The 14,265-nt window shown below is 46.6% G+C and overlaps 1 protein-coding gene and 1 pseudogene across 3 annotated transcripts in view; one reads left to right on the top strand and one right to left on the bottom strand.

Annotated features, from left to right (window-relative positions):
* Window positions 1–14,265, top strand: part of LOC147121110 (synaptotagmin-14-like) — a 262,320-nt gene that overhangs the window by 21,088 nt on the left and 226,967 nt on the right. The window lies entirely within an intron of this gene.
* Window positions 5,406–7,096, bottom strand: LOC147121111 (uncharacterized; annotated as a pseudogene).

The following is a 14,265-nucleotide window of genomic DNA, read 5'->3' on the forward strand; positions in this document are numbered from 1 at the left end:
GGATGGGGGATCTTAGCTACAAGGACAGGTTGGAGAAGCTGGATTTGTTTTCATTAGAGCAAAGGAGGTTGAGGGGTGATTTGATTGAGGTGTACAAGATTATGACGGGTTTGGATAGGCTAGACGGGGAAAGGCTGTTCCCACTAGTTGATGGTAGAAGGACTAGGGGACACAGATTTAAGATTTTGGGCAAGAGATACAGGGGGGATGTGAGGAAAAATGTTTTTATGCAGCAAGTGGTGAGGACCTGGAACTCGCTGCTGACGGAAGTGGTGGAAGCAGAGACACTCAATGTTTTCAAGGGGAGACTGGATAGGCACTTGAGGGAAATAAACTTGCAGCGCTACGGGGATAGAGCAGGGGAATGTGGCTGACTGGATTGCTCTACAGAGAGCCGGCACAGACTTGATGGGCCGAATGACGACCTTCTGTGCCATTATGACTCTATGGGGGAGAAATTCGGTGGAGCCGCAAACGGGACGCCAAGCTCGCCTGGGCGCCGGAATTAGCACAGCGATTGGAGCAGTTGCGACCACCGGAAATTCAGCTTGAGCGCCCCAAGAGGGACACGGGGCGAGGCTCGAGGCGCTCCGCGTCCCTCTTAGGGCGCTGAAACTGAATATCTCAGCGCAACGTGCCGCAGCGCCACACGCTGCAGCATGGCGCGCTGCGGTACTGCAGGCCTTCTTCCCATTCTTAAGGGGGAGGGGCCTGCACCAGCACGATCGGAGATCGCGAGTGCTGGCAAAAGAGCCCGGCACCGAGGAGAAGTGCCGGGCTCTCGGAAAACAGCCGGCACTGCCGCGGGGGGAGATCAGGAGGCCGGGGACGGAGGTGCTGGCAGGCGGCCGCCGAAAAAAACGTCCACCTCGCACCTCCACCTTAATTTGCGCCACTGCCGCCACAGGTAGGCCCCGTGAACCGGGCGCGATTTGCGAATGGCGCTACAGAGGCGGGCGCTACCGAATATCGAGATCGGGGCGGTAGCGGGGCGCTGCGCACACCGATGACGTCATCGGTGGCGGCGCAGCGCAACAGGCTAACGCCGCCATTAGCGCCCCAGCTAAATATCGCGGGAGGCGTGGCCAGTGGCGCTAAAGCCACTGAGTGCCCTCTTCAGGCGCTAACTGGTGGCGCAGCCCACCGAATTTCTAGGCCTATGACTCTAACTCCACCCAGCAACAGCCATGTAATCTCCTGGGAGAGGCAAGAAACAAGATTTAAAACAAAAACAACCTAGGCCAATTCAAGAAAGAATGAATTCTGGGAAATTCCTCTCCTATTCCAAAGGTAATCAAAAATGAATTCTAGAAGATAACAATAACCATGAGGCACATTACCCCACATTCCATCTACCTGTTGTACTCAGCTTCCTCCAATGAACTTGTCCAGCTCCCTTTTGAATGTTTGCAACTTAATCTAAAGTTCAATAACATTTGGGAAAAGAAAAATCTCCTGACATTTAACCTAGTTCTATTATTGTGACTTAAATGCATGTGCCTGCGTTCTCCCTAACTTATCTAATTCAAATACACATTCTAGTCCCTTCATCATTTTAAATACAGGTAGACTATCCTTTATCCGAACCTCTAAAAACCGAAAGTTTTTTCGTTCAGCGTAAGTCGTGCGCACGACATGACCAGAGTAGCGCATGACTTACGCTGAGCAGGGCAGAGGGTCACAGAGTTCCCTCCTGGGTAGGAGATTGCAGGCTGAGCCGGGCAGTGTGAAGGAGTTACCGGGAGAGTGAACCCAACAATACAGTGGCCGGTCCGATAGCTGCAGCGACCCGTCCGATATTCTTTTCTCCCCCGACCCGACCCGCGGCCCGTCCGATATTCTTTTCTCCTCCCCCACACCCAACCCGACCCCCGACCCGTCCGATATTCTTTTCTCCCGACCCGAACCGCGGCCCATCCGATATTCTTTTCTCCCCCCTGACCCCCCCCCCCCCCGACCCGGACCCCCCCCCCCCCCCCCGGACACCCCCGACCCCGACCTGAACCGCGGCCCATCCGATATTCTTTTCTCCCACCGCCCCCCCCACCCGACCTGATTTGCGGGCCAGCTTAATAGGAGTCAGCCGATATCTGGCTTTCCAGAGAAGCAGGAAGGGGACTGAGACACGGAACAGTCGCAAGAGGTAGCCTGAACTTTTAAAATTTATATTAAATACAAATTTCCCAGTCTTATAATACCTTCTGAAATCTGAAAAATTCCAAAAACCGAAACTCAGCTGGTCCCAAGGCTTTCGGATAAGGGATAGTGTACCTGTACTTCAGTGTAGTCTCCCTGAAGTCTACGCTTTTCTAGAGTAAAAAGACCCAGCTCCCTGAGTCTATCAGGATATAGCTAAGGGCTTTTAAACTAAGCATTAATCTAGTGGTCCTCCCCTGAACCTTTTCTAGGGCCTCTATATCTCCTACCATGTGAGGGTACCAGGACTGGACACAATACTCTATACACAGCCTAACCAAGTTCCTGGTGTCCTTTGCTTCATATTAGATTACCCTAGCTATACATCCTAGTAGCCTATTTGCTTTTGCTATAGTCTCTTGGCATTGGACAAGGACCTTTAGAGATTCATGCAGTATAACACCCAGATCTCTCTTTCCTTCAACAGACTTTAATTCAGAGCCCAGCATGCTATACACATGCTTGTTATTAGCTCTACCCAAATGCATCACACTACGTTTATCAACATTGGCCCGGAATTTGCATTTGTAATGACTGCAAAACTGTCAGCGTTCGCTGTCATTACAATTGTGAAACTGACAGCAACTTCTGGCGTCCGCGCATGCGCAGTTGAACGTGGAAATCCAGAAGTTGCTGTCAGTCATTCCTTGCTCCTCCCACAGGTTGCGCTGTTGAACACCCCCGCAGCCGGCAATCAATTGAAATCACTGAACTGACGAGAACTTAAGCTTTTACACTCTAATATCGCTGTTAAAAAACCCCCACAAAGTTAAGCTTTGTTCAGTGAGGTGTAACTGGGTCTTTAACGTTGTATTGAGTCATAACTACTGCTGAACAACCATTCTGGCCCTGAAAAATGAATTTTATGTTCGTGGAATGTCAAATTTTTCCATTGATAAAAATTCCATGGTCATAAGAACATAAGAAATAGGAGCAGGAGTAGGCCATTTGGCCCTTGAGCCTGCTCCGCCATTCAATGAGATCATGGCTGATCTGGCCTTGGCCTCAACTCCACTTTCCTGCCTGCTCCCCATAACCCTTGACTCCCTTATCGTTCAAAAAATCTGTCTATCTCCACTTTAAATATATTCAACAACCCAGTCTCCACAGCTCTCTGGGATAGAGAATTCCAAAGATTCATGACCCTCTGAGAGAAGAAATTCCTCCTCATCGCCGTTTGAAATGGGCGACCGCTTATTCTGAGACTATGCCCCCTCGTTTTAGATTTCCCCACGAATCTACCCTGTCACGCCCCCTCAGAATCTTATATGTTTCAATAAGATCACCTCTCATTCTTCTAAACTCCAATGAGTATAGACTTAACCTTTCCTCATAAGACAACCCCTTCACCTCAGGAATCAACCTAGTGAACCTTCTCTGAACTGCCTCCAATGCAAGTATATCCCTCCTTAAATAAGGAGGCCAAAACTGTACGCAGTACTCCAGGTGTGGTCTCACCAACGCCCTGTACAGTTGTAGCAAGACTTCCCTACTTTTTATACTCCATCCCCCTTTTAATAAAGGCCAACATTCCATTTGCCTTCCTAATTACTTGCTGTACCTGCATGCTAATTTTTTGTGTTTCATGTACAAGGACCCCTAGATCCCTCTGTACTGCAGAATTTTGTAGTCTCTCTCCATTTAAATAACAATTTGCTTTTTTATATTTCCTACCAAAGTGGATAACCTCACATTTTCCCACATTATACTCCATCTACCAAATTTTTGCCCACTCACTTAACCTATCTATATCCCTTTGCAGATTTGTGTCCTCTTCACAACTTGCTTTCCCACCTACCTTTATATCCTAAGCAAATTTGGCTACATTACACTCGACCCCTTCATCCAAGTCATTAATATAGATTGTAAACAGCTGAGGCCCCAGCACTGATCCCTGTGGCACCCCACTAGTTACAGTTTGCCAACCTGAAAATGACCCATTTATCCTGACTCTCTGTTTCCTCTTATCTTGTGCAGTAACCTTTTATGTGGCACCTTATCGAATGCCTTCTGGAAATCCAAATACACTACATCTACTGGTTCCCCATTATCCACCCTGCTCATTACATCCTCAAAGAACTCTAGTTCTAATTTGTCAAACATGATTTCCCTTTCATAAAACCATGCTGACTCTGCTTGACTGTATCATGATTTTCGAAATGTCCTGCTACAGGAAACTTTGGTTTATCCGGAGGTTGTATGTCCGGAATACTCGATCTAACGGCAAAAATCAGGAGCCGTTTTCTGTAAATTTTTTTTAGATCTCATTCTTTTTTTTTCCCAGTCAGCCACTGCAAGGTTTGTAGCTATAGCAACAGCTTCAGCTACAGACGCTTGCAGCTGCAGCCGACTCTTTAGAAGCTGTTGCTAAGCAACAGTGTTTGTTGTCAGATACGGAGATGAAAACCTCCGTATGCTTCAACATTAACTTTGTATGTCCGGCAGTTTTGATAGATCGGCAACATGCCGGTCCCGTCAGTGCCGGATATCACAAAGTTTCCTGTACTATCTCCTTAATAATGGACTCCAGCATTTTCCCAATGACAGATATAAGGCTAACTGGTCTATAGTTTCCTGCTTCTGTCTCCCTCCTTTCTTGAATAGGGGTGTTATATTTGCGGTTTTCCAATCTGCTGGGACCTCTCCAGAATCCAGGGAATTTTGGTAGATTATAACCAATGCATCCACTATCTCTGCAGCTACTTCTTTTAAGACCCTAGGATGCAAGTCGTCGGGTCCAGGGGACTTGTCCACCTTTAGTCCCATAAGTTTGCATAGTACTTTTTCTCTAGTCATAGTGATTGTTTTAAGTCCCCCCCTCCCTATAGCCCCTTGATTATCTATTATTATTGGGATGCTTTTAGTGTCTTCTACCGTGAAGACCGATACAAAATATTTGTTCAAAGTCTCTGCCATTTCCTTGTTTCCCATTATTAATTCCCCAGTCTCATCCTCTAAGGGACCAATGTTTACTTTAGTTACTCTCTTCCTTTTTATATACCTGTAGAAGCTCTTACTGTCTGTTTTTATATTTTTTGCTAGTTTGCTCTCATAATCTATCTTCTCTCTCGTTATTGTTTTTTTAGTCACCCTGTTCAGGTTTCTAAAGATTTCCCAATCCTCTGGCCTACCACTAATCTTTGCATCATAGTATGCCTTTGTTTTCAATTTGATATCATTGTTAACTTCCTTAGTTAGCCATGGATGTTTCATTCTTCTCTTAGAGTCTTTCTCACTGGAATATATCTTTGCTGAGAGTTATGAACTATCTCCTTAAATGTTTGCCACTGCTTATCTACCGTCTTACCCTTTAATCTATTTTCCCAGTCCACTTTACCCAACTCTGTCTTCATACCTTTGTAATTGTCTTTATTTAAGTTTAGGACACTAGTTTGAGACCCAAGTTTCTCACCCTCAAACTGAATTTGAAATTCCAACATGCCATGATCACTCTTCCCTAGAGGATCCTTTACTATGAGATCATTAATTAATCCTATCTCATTACACATTACCAGATCTAAAATAGCCTGCTCCCTGGTTGGTTCCACAACGTATTGTTCTAAGAAACCATCCCGAATACACTCCATAAACTCTTCCTCAAAGCTACCTTTGCAAATTTGATTTGTTCAATCTTTATGAAGATTAAAATCGCCCATGATTATTGCAGTACCTTTCTTACAAGCCTCCATTATTTCTTGATTTATACGCTGTCCTAGAGTGTAGCTACTGCTAGGGGGCCTAAAGACTACTCCCACCAGTGACTTCTTTCCCTTATTATTTCTTATCTCCACCCAAACTGATTCTACATCTTGATCTTCTGAGCCAATATAATTTCTCACTACTGCACTGATCTCATCCTTTAGTAACAGAGCTACTCCACCTCCTTTCCCTTTCTGCCTATCCTTCTGAAATATCATATCCCCCTGAATATTCAGTTCCCAGCCTTGGTCACCTTTCAACCACGTCTCTGTAATGGCTATCAGATCATACCCATTTATTTCTATTTGTGCCGTCAACTCATCTATCTTGCTATGAATGCTGCGTGCATTCAGATAAAGAGCTTTTAATTTTGTCTTTTTACTATTTTTCCCTACTCTGACTCTACTTTCTGATGCACTCTTATATTTACACGCTCTGCCCCTTCCTGTCACACTCTGGTTATCATTACCCCTATCGCTACCCTGCGCTATTGCCTTCTCCTTTCTCTTTGACTTTTGAAATTTCCCCTCACATGAACCCTCCCCACCACTATTTAGTTTAAAGCCCTATCTACACCCCTAGTTATTCGATTTGCCAGGATACTGGTCCCAGCATGGTTCAACGGAACAACTCCCTCTTTCCCCAGTACTCGTGCCAGTGCCCCATGAATTGAAACCCATTTCTCCCACACCAATCTTTGAGCCACGCTCTTATTTACCCTATGCCAATTTGCTCGTGGTTCAGGTAGTAATTCAGAGATTATTACCTTTGTGGTTCTGCTTTTTAATTTAATCCCTAGCTGCTCATACTCCCTCAGCAGAACTTCTTTCTGTGTCCTACCTATGTCGTTGGTACTTACCTGGACCATGACAACTGGATCTTTCCCCTCCCACTCCAATTTCCTCTCCAGCCCAGAGGAGATGTCTTAACTCTGGCACCGGGCAGGCAACACAGCCTTTGAGACTCACGCTCTCCGGCTGCAGAGAACAGTGTCTATCCCCCTAACTATACTGTCCCCTATCACTACAACATTTCTTTTTACTCCCGCAACTTGAATGGCCCCCTGTACCACGGTGCTGTGGTCAGTTTGCTCATCCTCCCTGCAGTCCCTGCTCTCGTCCACACAGGGAGCAAGTACCTCGTACCTGTTGGACAATTGCAAGGGCTGGAGCTCCTCCAAAGCTGCCTTGTGGATCCCCATACCTGCCTCACTCGTAGTCACACCCTCCTGTCCCTGACCATGGACCAAATTTGAATTATTTAACCTAACGGGTGTGACTGCCTCCTGGAACACAGCATCCAGGTAACTCTTCCCCCCTCCCTGATATATCGCAGTGTTTGAAGCTCGGACTCCAGCTTATCGACTCTGAGCTGAAGTTCCTCGAGCTGCAGACACGTACTGCAGATGTGGTCGCCGTGGACCATACTGGGGTCCACCAGCTCCCACATGCTACAGCTGCAACACATCCCCTGCCCTGCCATCTCTACTAGAAACATAGAAACATAGAAGATAGGAGCAGGAGTAGGCCATTCGGCCCCTCGAGCCTGCTCCGCCATTCAATGCGATCATGGCTGATCACCCAAATTCAGTACCCTGTCCCTGCTTTCTCCCCATATCCCTTGATCCCTTTAGCCTTAAGAAATATATCCAACTCCTTCTTGAATATATTTAATGAATTGGCCTCTACTGCCTTCTGTGGTAGAGAATTCCACAGGTTCACCACTCTCTGGGTGAAGAAATTCCTCCTCATCTCTGTCCTAAATGGCTTACCCCTTATCCTTAGACTGTGACCCCTGGTTCTGGACTCCCCGACCATTGGGAACATCCTTCCTGCATCTAGTCTGTCTAGTCCTGTCAGAATTTTATAAGTTTCAATGAGATCCCCGCTCATTCTTCTAAACTCCAGCGAGTATAAGCCCAATCGACCAATCGATGTATTTTATTTAACTAGTTAGGTTTTCAAGTTTTGAAATATCAATTGTCTATGTATAGTCTTTAATCTGTAATCACGGATCTTAATTTAAACCAATGCCCAAGTTTAGAAAAAGAGAAAAAAGAGAAATACTCACCAATCAATCACTTACCTGCTTTCCTGTGACATCACACTTGATTTTTTTTCTCCCCCCCTCACAGGTCCATCCGCTTCCACTCTCGCCGCCGGTCTCGGGCCTCGGGCGTTGCCGCTTTTATGTCCGCTGCTCCTTCCCTGGCCCCACTCTCATTGCTGGTCTCGGGCCTCGGGCGCTGCTGCTTTTATGTCCGCTGCTCCTTCCCTGGCCCCACTCTTGTTGCTGGTCTTGGGCCTCGGGCGCTGCCGCTTTTATGTCCACTGCTCCTCCCCTGGTCCTGCTCTCGGGCCTCGGGTGCTGCCGCTTTTATGACTGCCGCTCCTCCCCTGGTCCTGCTCTCGTCGCTGGTCTCGGGCCTCGGGTGCTGCCGCTTTTATGACTGCCGCTCCTCCCCTGGTCCTGCTCTCGTCGCGGGCCTCGGGCGCTGCCGCTTTTATGTCCGCCACTCCTCCCTTGGTCCCGCTCTTGCTGCTGGGCAGCTTTCTTTGAGGTCAGTGGTGAACGCCATCACTTTGCCGCTGACCGCAAAATCTGGGCCATTAAATGTCATCTGCCAGATGCAAACCCAATCCCCCATCACATCGCGATCAGATTGCACTGTTTTCTTCACCCCAACAATTTTAACACCAGCACAGATCTTTGTGTCATCCGGGAACTTGAATATATATTTTTTTAAAGTTTGTTTATGATATTTCAGCTTCTACCTTAATTCCATGTGTATGTTCCAATGTTGTTTTGCTCTCTGTAAAATTATTTAAGAAATGAAGGATAATCAATGCATTTTACTTCCTTGTTTGCTGTCTGTGAGAATTCTTCAATGTGATGGGCTGCTTAGCCAGCTTGATGACATCACAGTTGCTGGACGTTGGGGATCCCCTAGAATTGGCGCTAGAATCAAATTAAAGTCGTGAGAGGCGAAATCGATGCCCCAGAGATCGCTAGATCTTTGTGGGCAGCTTTCTTCAAGGTCAACGGTGAATGCCATCACTTTGCCACTGACTGCAAAATCTGGGCAATTAAATGACATCGAGATTAGATTGCACTGTTTTCTTCACCCCAACAATTTTAACACCAGCACAGATCTTTGTGTCATCTGGGAACTTGCGGACAGTACCCTCCAATGCCTTCTTCTGGATCATTAATGTATATTGTGAAGAGTAAAGGCTTTAACACCGATCTCTGCGGGATTCTACTTTTAACTGGTCTCCACGCAGAGCCACTACCAATAATGACAACTCTTTGCCTATGAGAACCAAATCCCTATCGAGCCCAGGATCTGCCCATCAATCTCACAGGACTCTATCATATATAGCAAGCTACTGTGAGGTACCTTATCTAAAGCTTTTTGAAAGTCCAAATGTGCACTGTCTACAAGGCTACCTTCATCCATCAAGCTAGTAACCGCTTTGAAGAATTCAATCAGTTTGGTAAGACATGACCTTTTCCAGAAGCCATATTGCATGTCCCTAATAACCCCTTGTGTGTCAAGGTGGTCATATAGAGCATCCCTAATATAAGAGAAAGGAATCGGGGAAACTTTAGCACTGTTTTAATCAGTTTACAAATTCTCATACCAGTTATGTGGTGACTGCACCACAGTAGGTAAATCTTAATCTCAAAATAAATTGTGACACCACTGGGCGATAATTAATTGAAAGGGATATCTGAAAGGTGAGAGATGTCAGTGCGAGGAAATGGAACACTTTTTTTTCAATTTTGAACACCTAGGACCCGAATTTGTGGCTTGTGTGGGAAATGGTCGGATTCCCCCGAATGTGGGGTTCTGACACACACAAAAATGTGTCAGCAAGCTCCACGCAATTTTCCCTCAAGTGGCCAATTAATTTCCAGCATGTGGGCAGCCTTGCTAATTGTCCATTTCTAGTCAGAAAGCCCCACAGTATGATGTCATCATTCGTGGTGCTTTCAAGGTCCATAGCAAGCACTGCATCCTCTGAAGGCTTCCAAACGAACCATACAGGATGGCAGAGGAGCCTGCAGCAGCAGTGGCCAGTGCCAGACCCCGAGCTGCCTCCAAATTCGACGAAGCTTCACTGCAGGCATTATTGGATGGGGTTAGGGCCCACAGGGAGGTCCTCTTCCATAGGTCAGGCAGGAAGAGGCCTCCCACTGAGACCAAGGCTGCATGGATGCAGGTGTCAGCAGATGTCAACTCGAATGTGCATGTAACCTTGGTATCACATCTCTAACTCCTTCCTCTACTCCCCCACAGGACCATCCAGAGCCCCCGTCTCCACTGTGGAGGAGGAAGAGGCTGTGCAGCCAGACTCCTCAGAGGAAGCTCCAACCTCTGAGGGCGCAGCGTCAGCAGAAGTAAGCGCACCCAGCACCAGCGCAGACACTCACACCTTGGGGGGACCTTCGGGACATAGAGTAGTGTTGTCACCTGGTGCTTCACAGCTCACAAGTGAGCCTCAGCAGATTCTGGAGACAGGGACAGCAGTGGAGAGTCCTCGTCGGAGGGCGCAGGACTCTGCCAGCTCAGCTCAGCTGCGCTGCATGTCGACCCTCTGCCTCTGGGTCCATCCGCAAGAGAAGAGGTGATGGATCTCCATGCACAGATGCAGGAGTCTCTGGCAGGTTTTGTCTCCAGGGTCGCTGTGAATGTGGAGCGAATGGAGGAGTCCATAGCGAACATGAGCAGAGCCTTTGTGGAGTCATTGGCGCATGAACGCATCACCATGGAAAGGTTGGCAACCTCCATGGAGAAGATAACTCTCCAGGGTACGGAAAACATGGTGAGTGCTCATAAGAGAATGACATCTCTTGAGCAGCGTTGGCCATCTATTGAACAGAGAAACTAGACCTTCATGGAAGTCCTTCTGAGTAGGACTGCCAGTGCAGAAACGGGTCCCCATGGCCCCCTAAAGCGCAGCAAGGTGCTCTCGAGCCATTTCCAAGTGCTGGCCCCTTCTGGCCTGTGCAGCTTCAGGTGAGTGAGCAGCAGCCTGGTGCTCATCCTGCTGTTCCTGGTTCTGCTGCTGCCGCCTCTGCTGCTGGAGATCCTCTAATGGCAAGAAGGGAAGGAACAAAAGGCGTCCCATGCTTCTCGTAGATGCCTCCGCTGAGGAAGCGCTGAGTGAGGGTGGCGAGAGGGGCTTCCCAGGAGATCGCATTGGAGAAGTGTGTGAGGCTCCAACCTTCCACAGCTCTGCCTAAGCCTTGAAGAAGTAGCCCCAAGCCTGCAGCAACAAGGTCCTTCACCAAACAAATGCTGTCCCTTTAAATCGCAGCTTTCCCGAATGACCTGCAGCTGACAGCAAGCAAGCCGGCAAGCTTCATGCCAGGTTTCATCAGCGGGGTTCCCCGCAGGCGTGTTTAGCGTGGGGAACCCCACAAAATCGCAACGGCCCCTGAAAATCGGCTTAAACATGGAAATAAGTGGTAATTAGTGTTCCAACGGCCAGTCCCGCCAGCCGCTGGTGGGACTGATTCGGGTCGGAGAGAAACAGCGGTCTGAAAGTCGGACGGGATGGGGAATCAGGCGGGAGGGGGGGGCGGGGGGTCACGACCCGCTTTTTTGGCGATTTTCGGCCCCCGGCCGCAGGAAAAGCCGCCCGACGGCTGCCAGAAAATCGGGGCCCTAGTATTAGTATCAAGCAGTCCAAAGTTATGAACATAAGAACATAAGAAATAGGAGCAGGAGTAGGCCATTCGGCCCCCCGAGCCTGCTCTGCCATTCAATAAGATCTGGCTGATCTACCTCAACTCCACTTTCCTGCACTATCCCCATATCCCTTGATTTGCTTAATATCCAAAAATCTATCGATCTCAGTCTTGAATATACTCAACGACTGAGCCTCCACAGCCCTCTGGGGTAGAGAATTCCAAAGATTCACCACCCTCTGAGTGAAGACATTTCTCCTCATCTCAGTCCTAAATGGCCGACCCCTTATTCTGAGACTGTGGCCCCTGGTTCTAGACTCCCCAGCCAGGGGAAACATCCTCCCTGCATCCAACCTGTCAAGCCCTGTAAGAATTTAGTATGTTTCAATAAGATCACCTCTCATTCTTCTAAACTCCAGAGAATATAGGCCTAGTCTACTCAATCTCTCCTCATAGGACAATCCCCCCATCCCAGGAATCAGTCTGGTGGACCTTCGTTGCACTCCCTCTATGGCAAGTATATCCTTCCTTAGGTAAGGAGACCAAAATTGTACACAATACTCCAGGTGTGGTCTCACCAGGACCTATATAATTGCAGTAAGACGCCTTTACTCTTATGCTCAAATCTTCTTGTAATAAAGGCCAACATACCATTTGCTTTCCTAATTGCTTGCTGTACCTGCATGTTAACTTTGTGATTCATGTACAAGCACTCCCAGGTCCCTCTGAACACCAACATTTCCCAATCTCTCACCGTTTAAAAAATACTCTGCTTTTCTATTTTTCCTACCAAAGTGGATAACTTCACATTTCTCCGCATTATATTCCATTTGCCATGTACTTGCCCATTCACTTAGCTTGTCTATATCCCCTTGAAGCCTCTTTGCATCCTCCTCACAACTTATATTCCCACCTAGCTTTGTATCCTCAGCAAACTTGGATATATTACATTTGGTCCCCTCATCCAAATCATTGATATACAGGAAACTTTGTGCTATCCGGCACCCACGGGACCGAGCTGCTGCCGTTGCCTAAAAAGTGCCGTACTCTCCAGAGTTAATGTTGAGAGATACGGAGATTCTTATCTCCGTATTTGACAACAAACACTGTTGCTTAGCAACAGCTTCTAAACACTCGGGTGTGGCCCTAAAGCTCTGTAGCTGAAGCTGTTGCTATAGCGACAGACCTTGCACAGCTTGACTGTTCAAACAAAGCAAAAAAACCAAACAAAAAGAATAAAAAACAGCTGCTGATTATTGCCGGATAGCTCACCTCCGGATAGCACAAAGTTTCCTGTAGATTGTGAATAGCTGAGGCCCAAGCACTGATCCTTGCTACAGCCTACCAACCCGAAAATGACCTGTTTACTCCTACTCTCTATTTTCTGTCCGTTAACCAATCCTCAATCCATGCTAGTATATTAGCCCCAATCCCATGAGCCCTAATTTTGTTTAATAAACTCTTCAGTGGCACCTTATCGAATGCCTTCTGAAAATCCAAATACACCACATCCACTGGTTCCCCCTTATCTATTCTGCTAGTTACAACCTCAAAAAACTGTAACGGATGCGTCAAACATGATTTCCCTTTCATAAATCCCTGTTGACTCGGCCCAATCCTATTATTATTTTCTAAGTGCCCTGTTACCATGTCCTTAATAATAGATTCTAGTATTTTCCCTACTACTGATGTCAGGCTAACTGGTCTGTAGTTCCCCATTTTCTCTCTCCCTCCTTTCTTAAATAGTGGGGTTACATTTGCTACCTTCCAATCCACAGGAACCGTTCTAGAATCTATGGAATTTTGGAAGACGACAACTAATGCAACCACTATCTCTATAGCCACCTCTTTTAAAATCCTAGGATGTAGACCATCAGATCCAGGGGATTTATCGGCTTTCAGTCCCATTAATTTCTCCAGTACTATTGTTTTACTAATACTAATTTCTTTCAGTTCCTCATTCTCGGTAGACCCTTGGTTCTCTACTATTTCCAGGAAGTTTTCTCCGTCTTCTTCCGTGAAGACAGACACAAAATATTTGTTTAATTTTGTTGAATAGCACAACTAGATGCCAAGTAAAGATCCTTTACTTTGCTCCAATAGTGTCCTTTACTCCATGTGTATGAACTTTTCAATTTCCTAACCAGGCGTAATAATGGATTATTTAAGGCAAACTGCTAATTAAGTGCTGGTTAGTGTACTTGCATAAATAAATACATAAATAATAAATACATAAAAGTTATAGCATGGAAACAGGCTATTTGGTTTAACCAGTCCACCTTGTTCTCATATCCCTTCAACCGCTTTTCCTTCATCCACCTATCCATTTAATCTAATCTTGAATGTTGATATAGTTTCTGCCTCAACCACTAACTCTGGAAGTGAATTCGACAGCCACACAACTGACGTTTCCCCTGCCCTCTATTCTATATCTCTTATATTTAATCTTGTGTTTATGGCCCCATGACTACTGGAAACAGTCTACTTCTATCAACCTTGTCCCATTCTTCCAGAATTTTAAACTCTTCTATCATATCTTCCCGTAATCTGTATTATAAAGAAATGATCCAATTCTTCAAGTCTTTCTTAATATTTGTATTTCCTCATACTAAACTTCTTCTTAGGCAGTCCCTTGGGACCGAGGATGACTTGCTTCCACATTAAAAATGAGTT

Source organism: Somniosus microcephalus, chromosome 3, assembly GCF_052327205.1.
Source record: "Somniosus microcephalus isolate GS21.2 chromosome 3, FLI_Smic_1.0, whole genome shotgun sequence".
NCBI classification, from domain to species: Eukaryota; Metazoa; Chordata; class Chondrichthyes; order Squaliformes; family Somniosidae; genus Somniosus; species Somniosus microcephalus.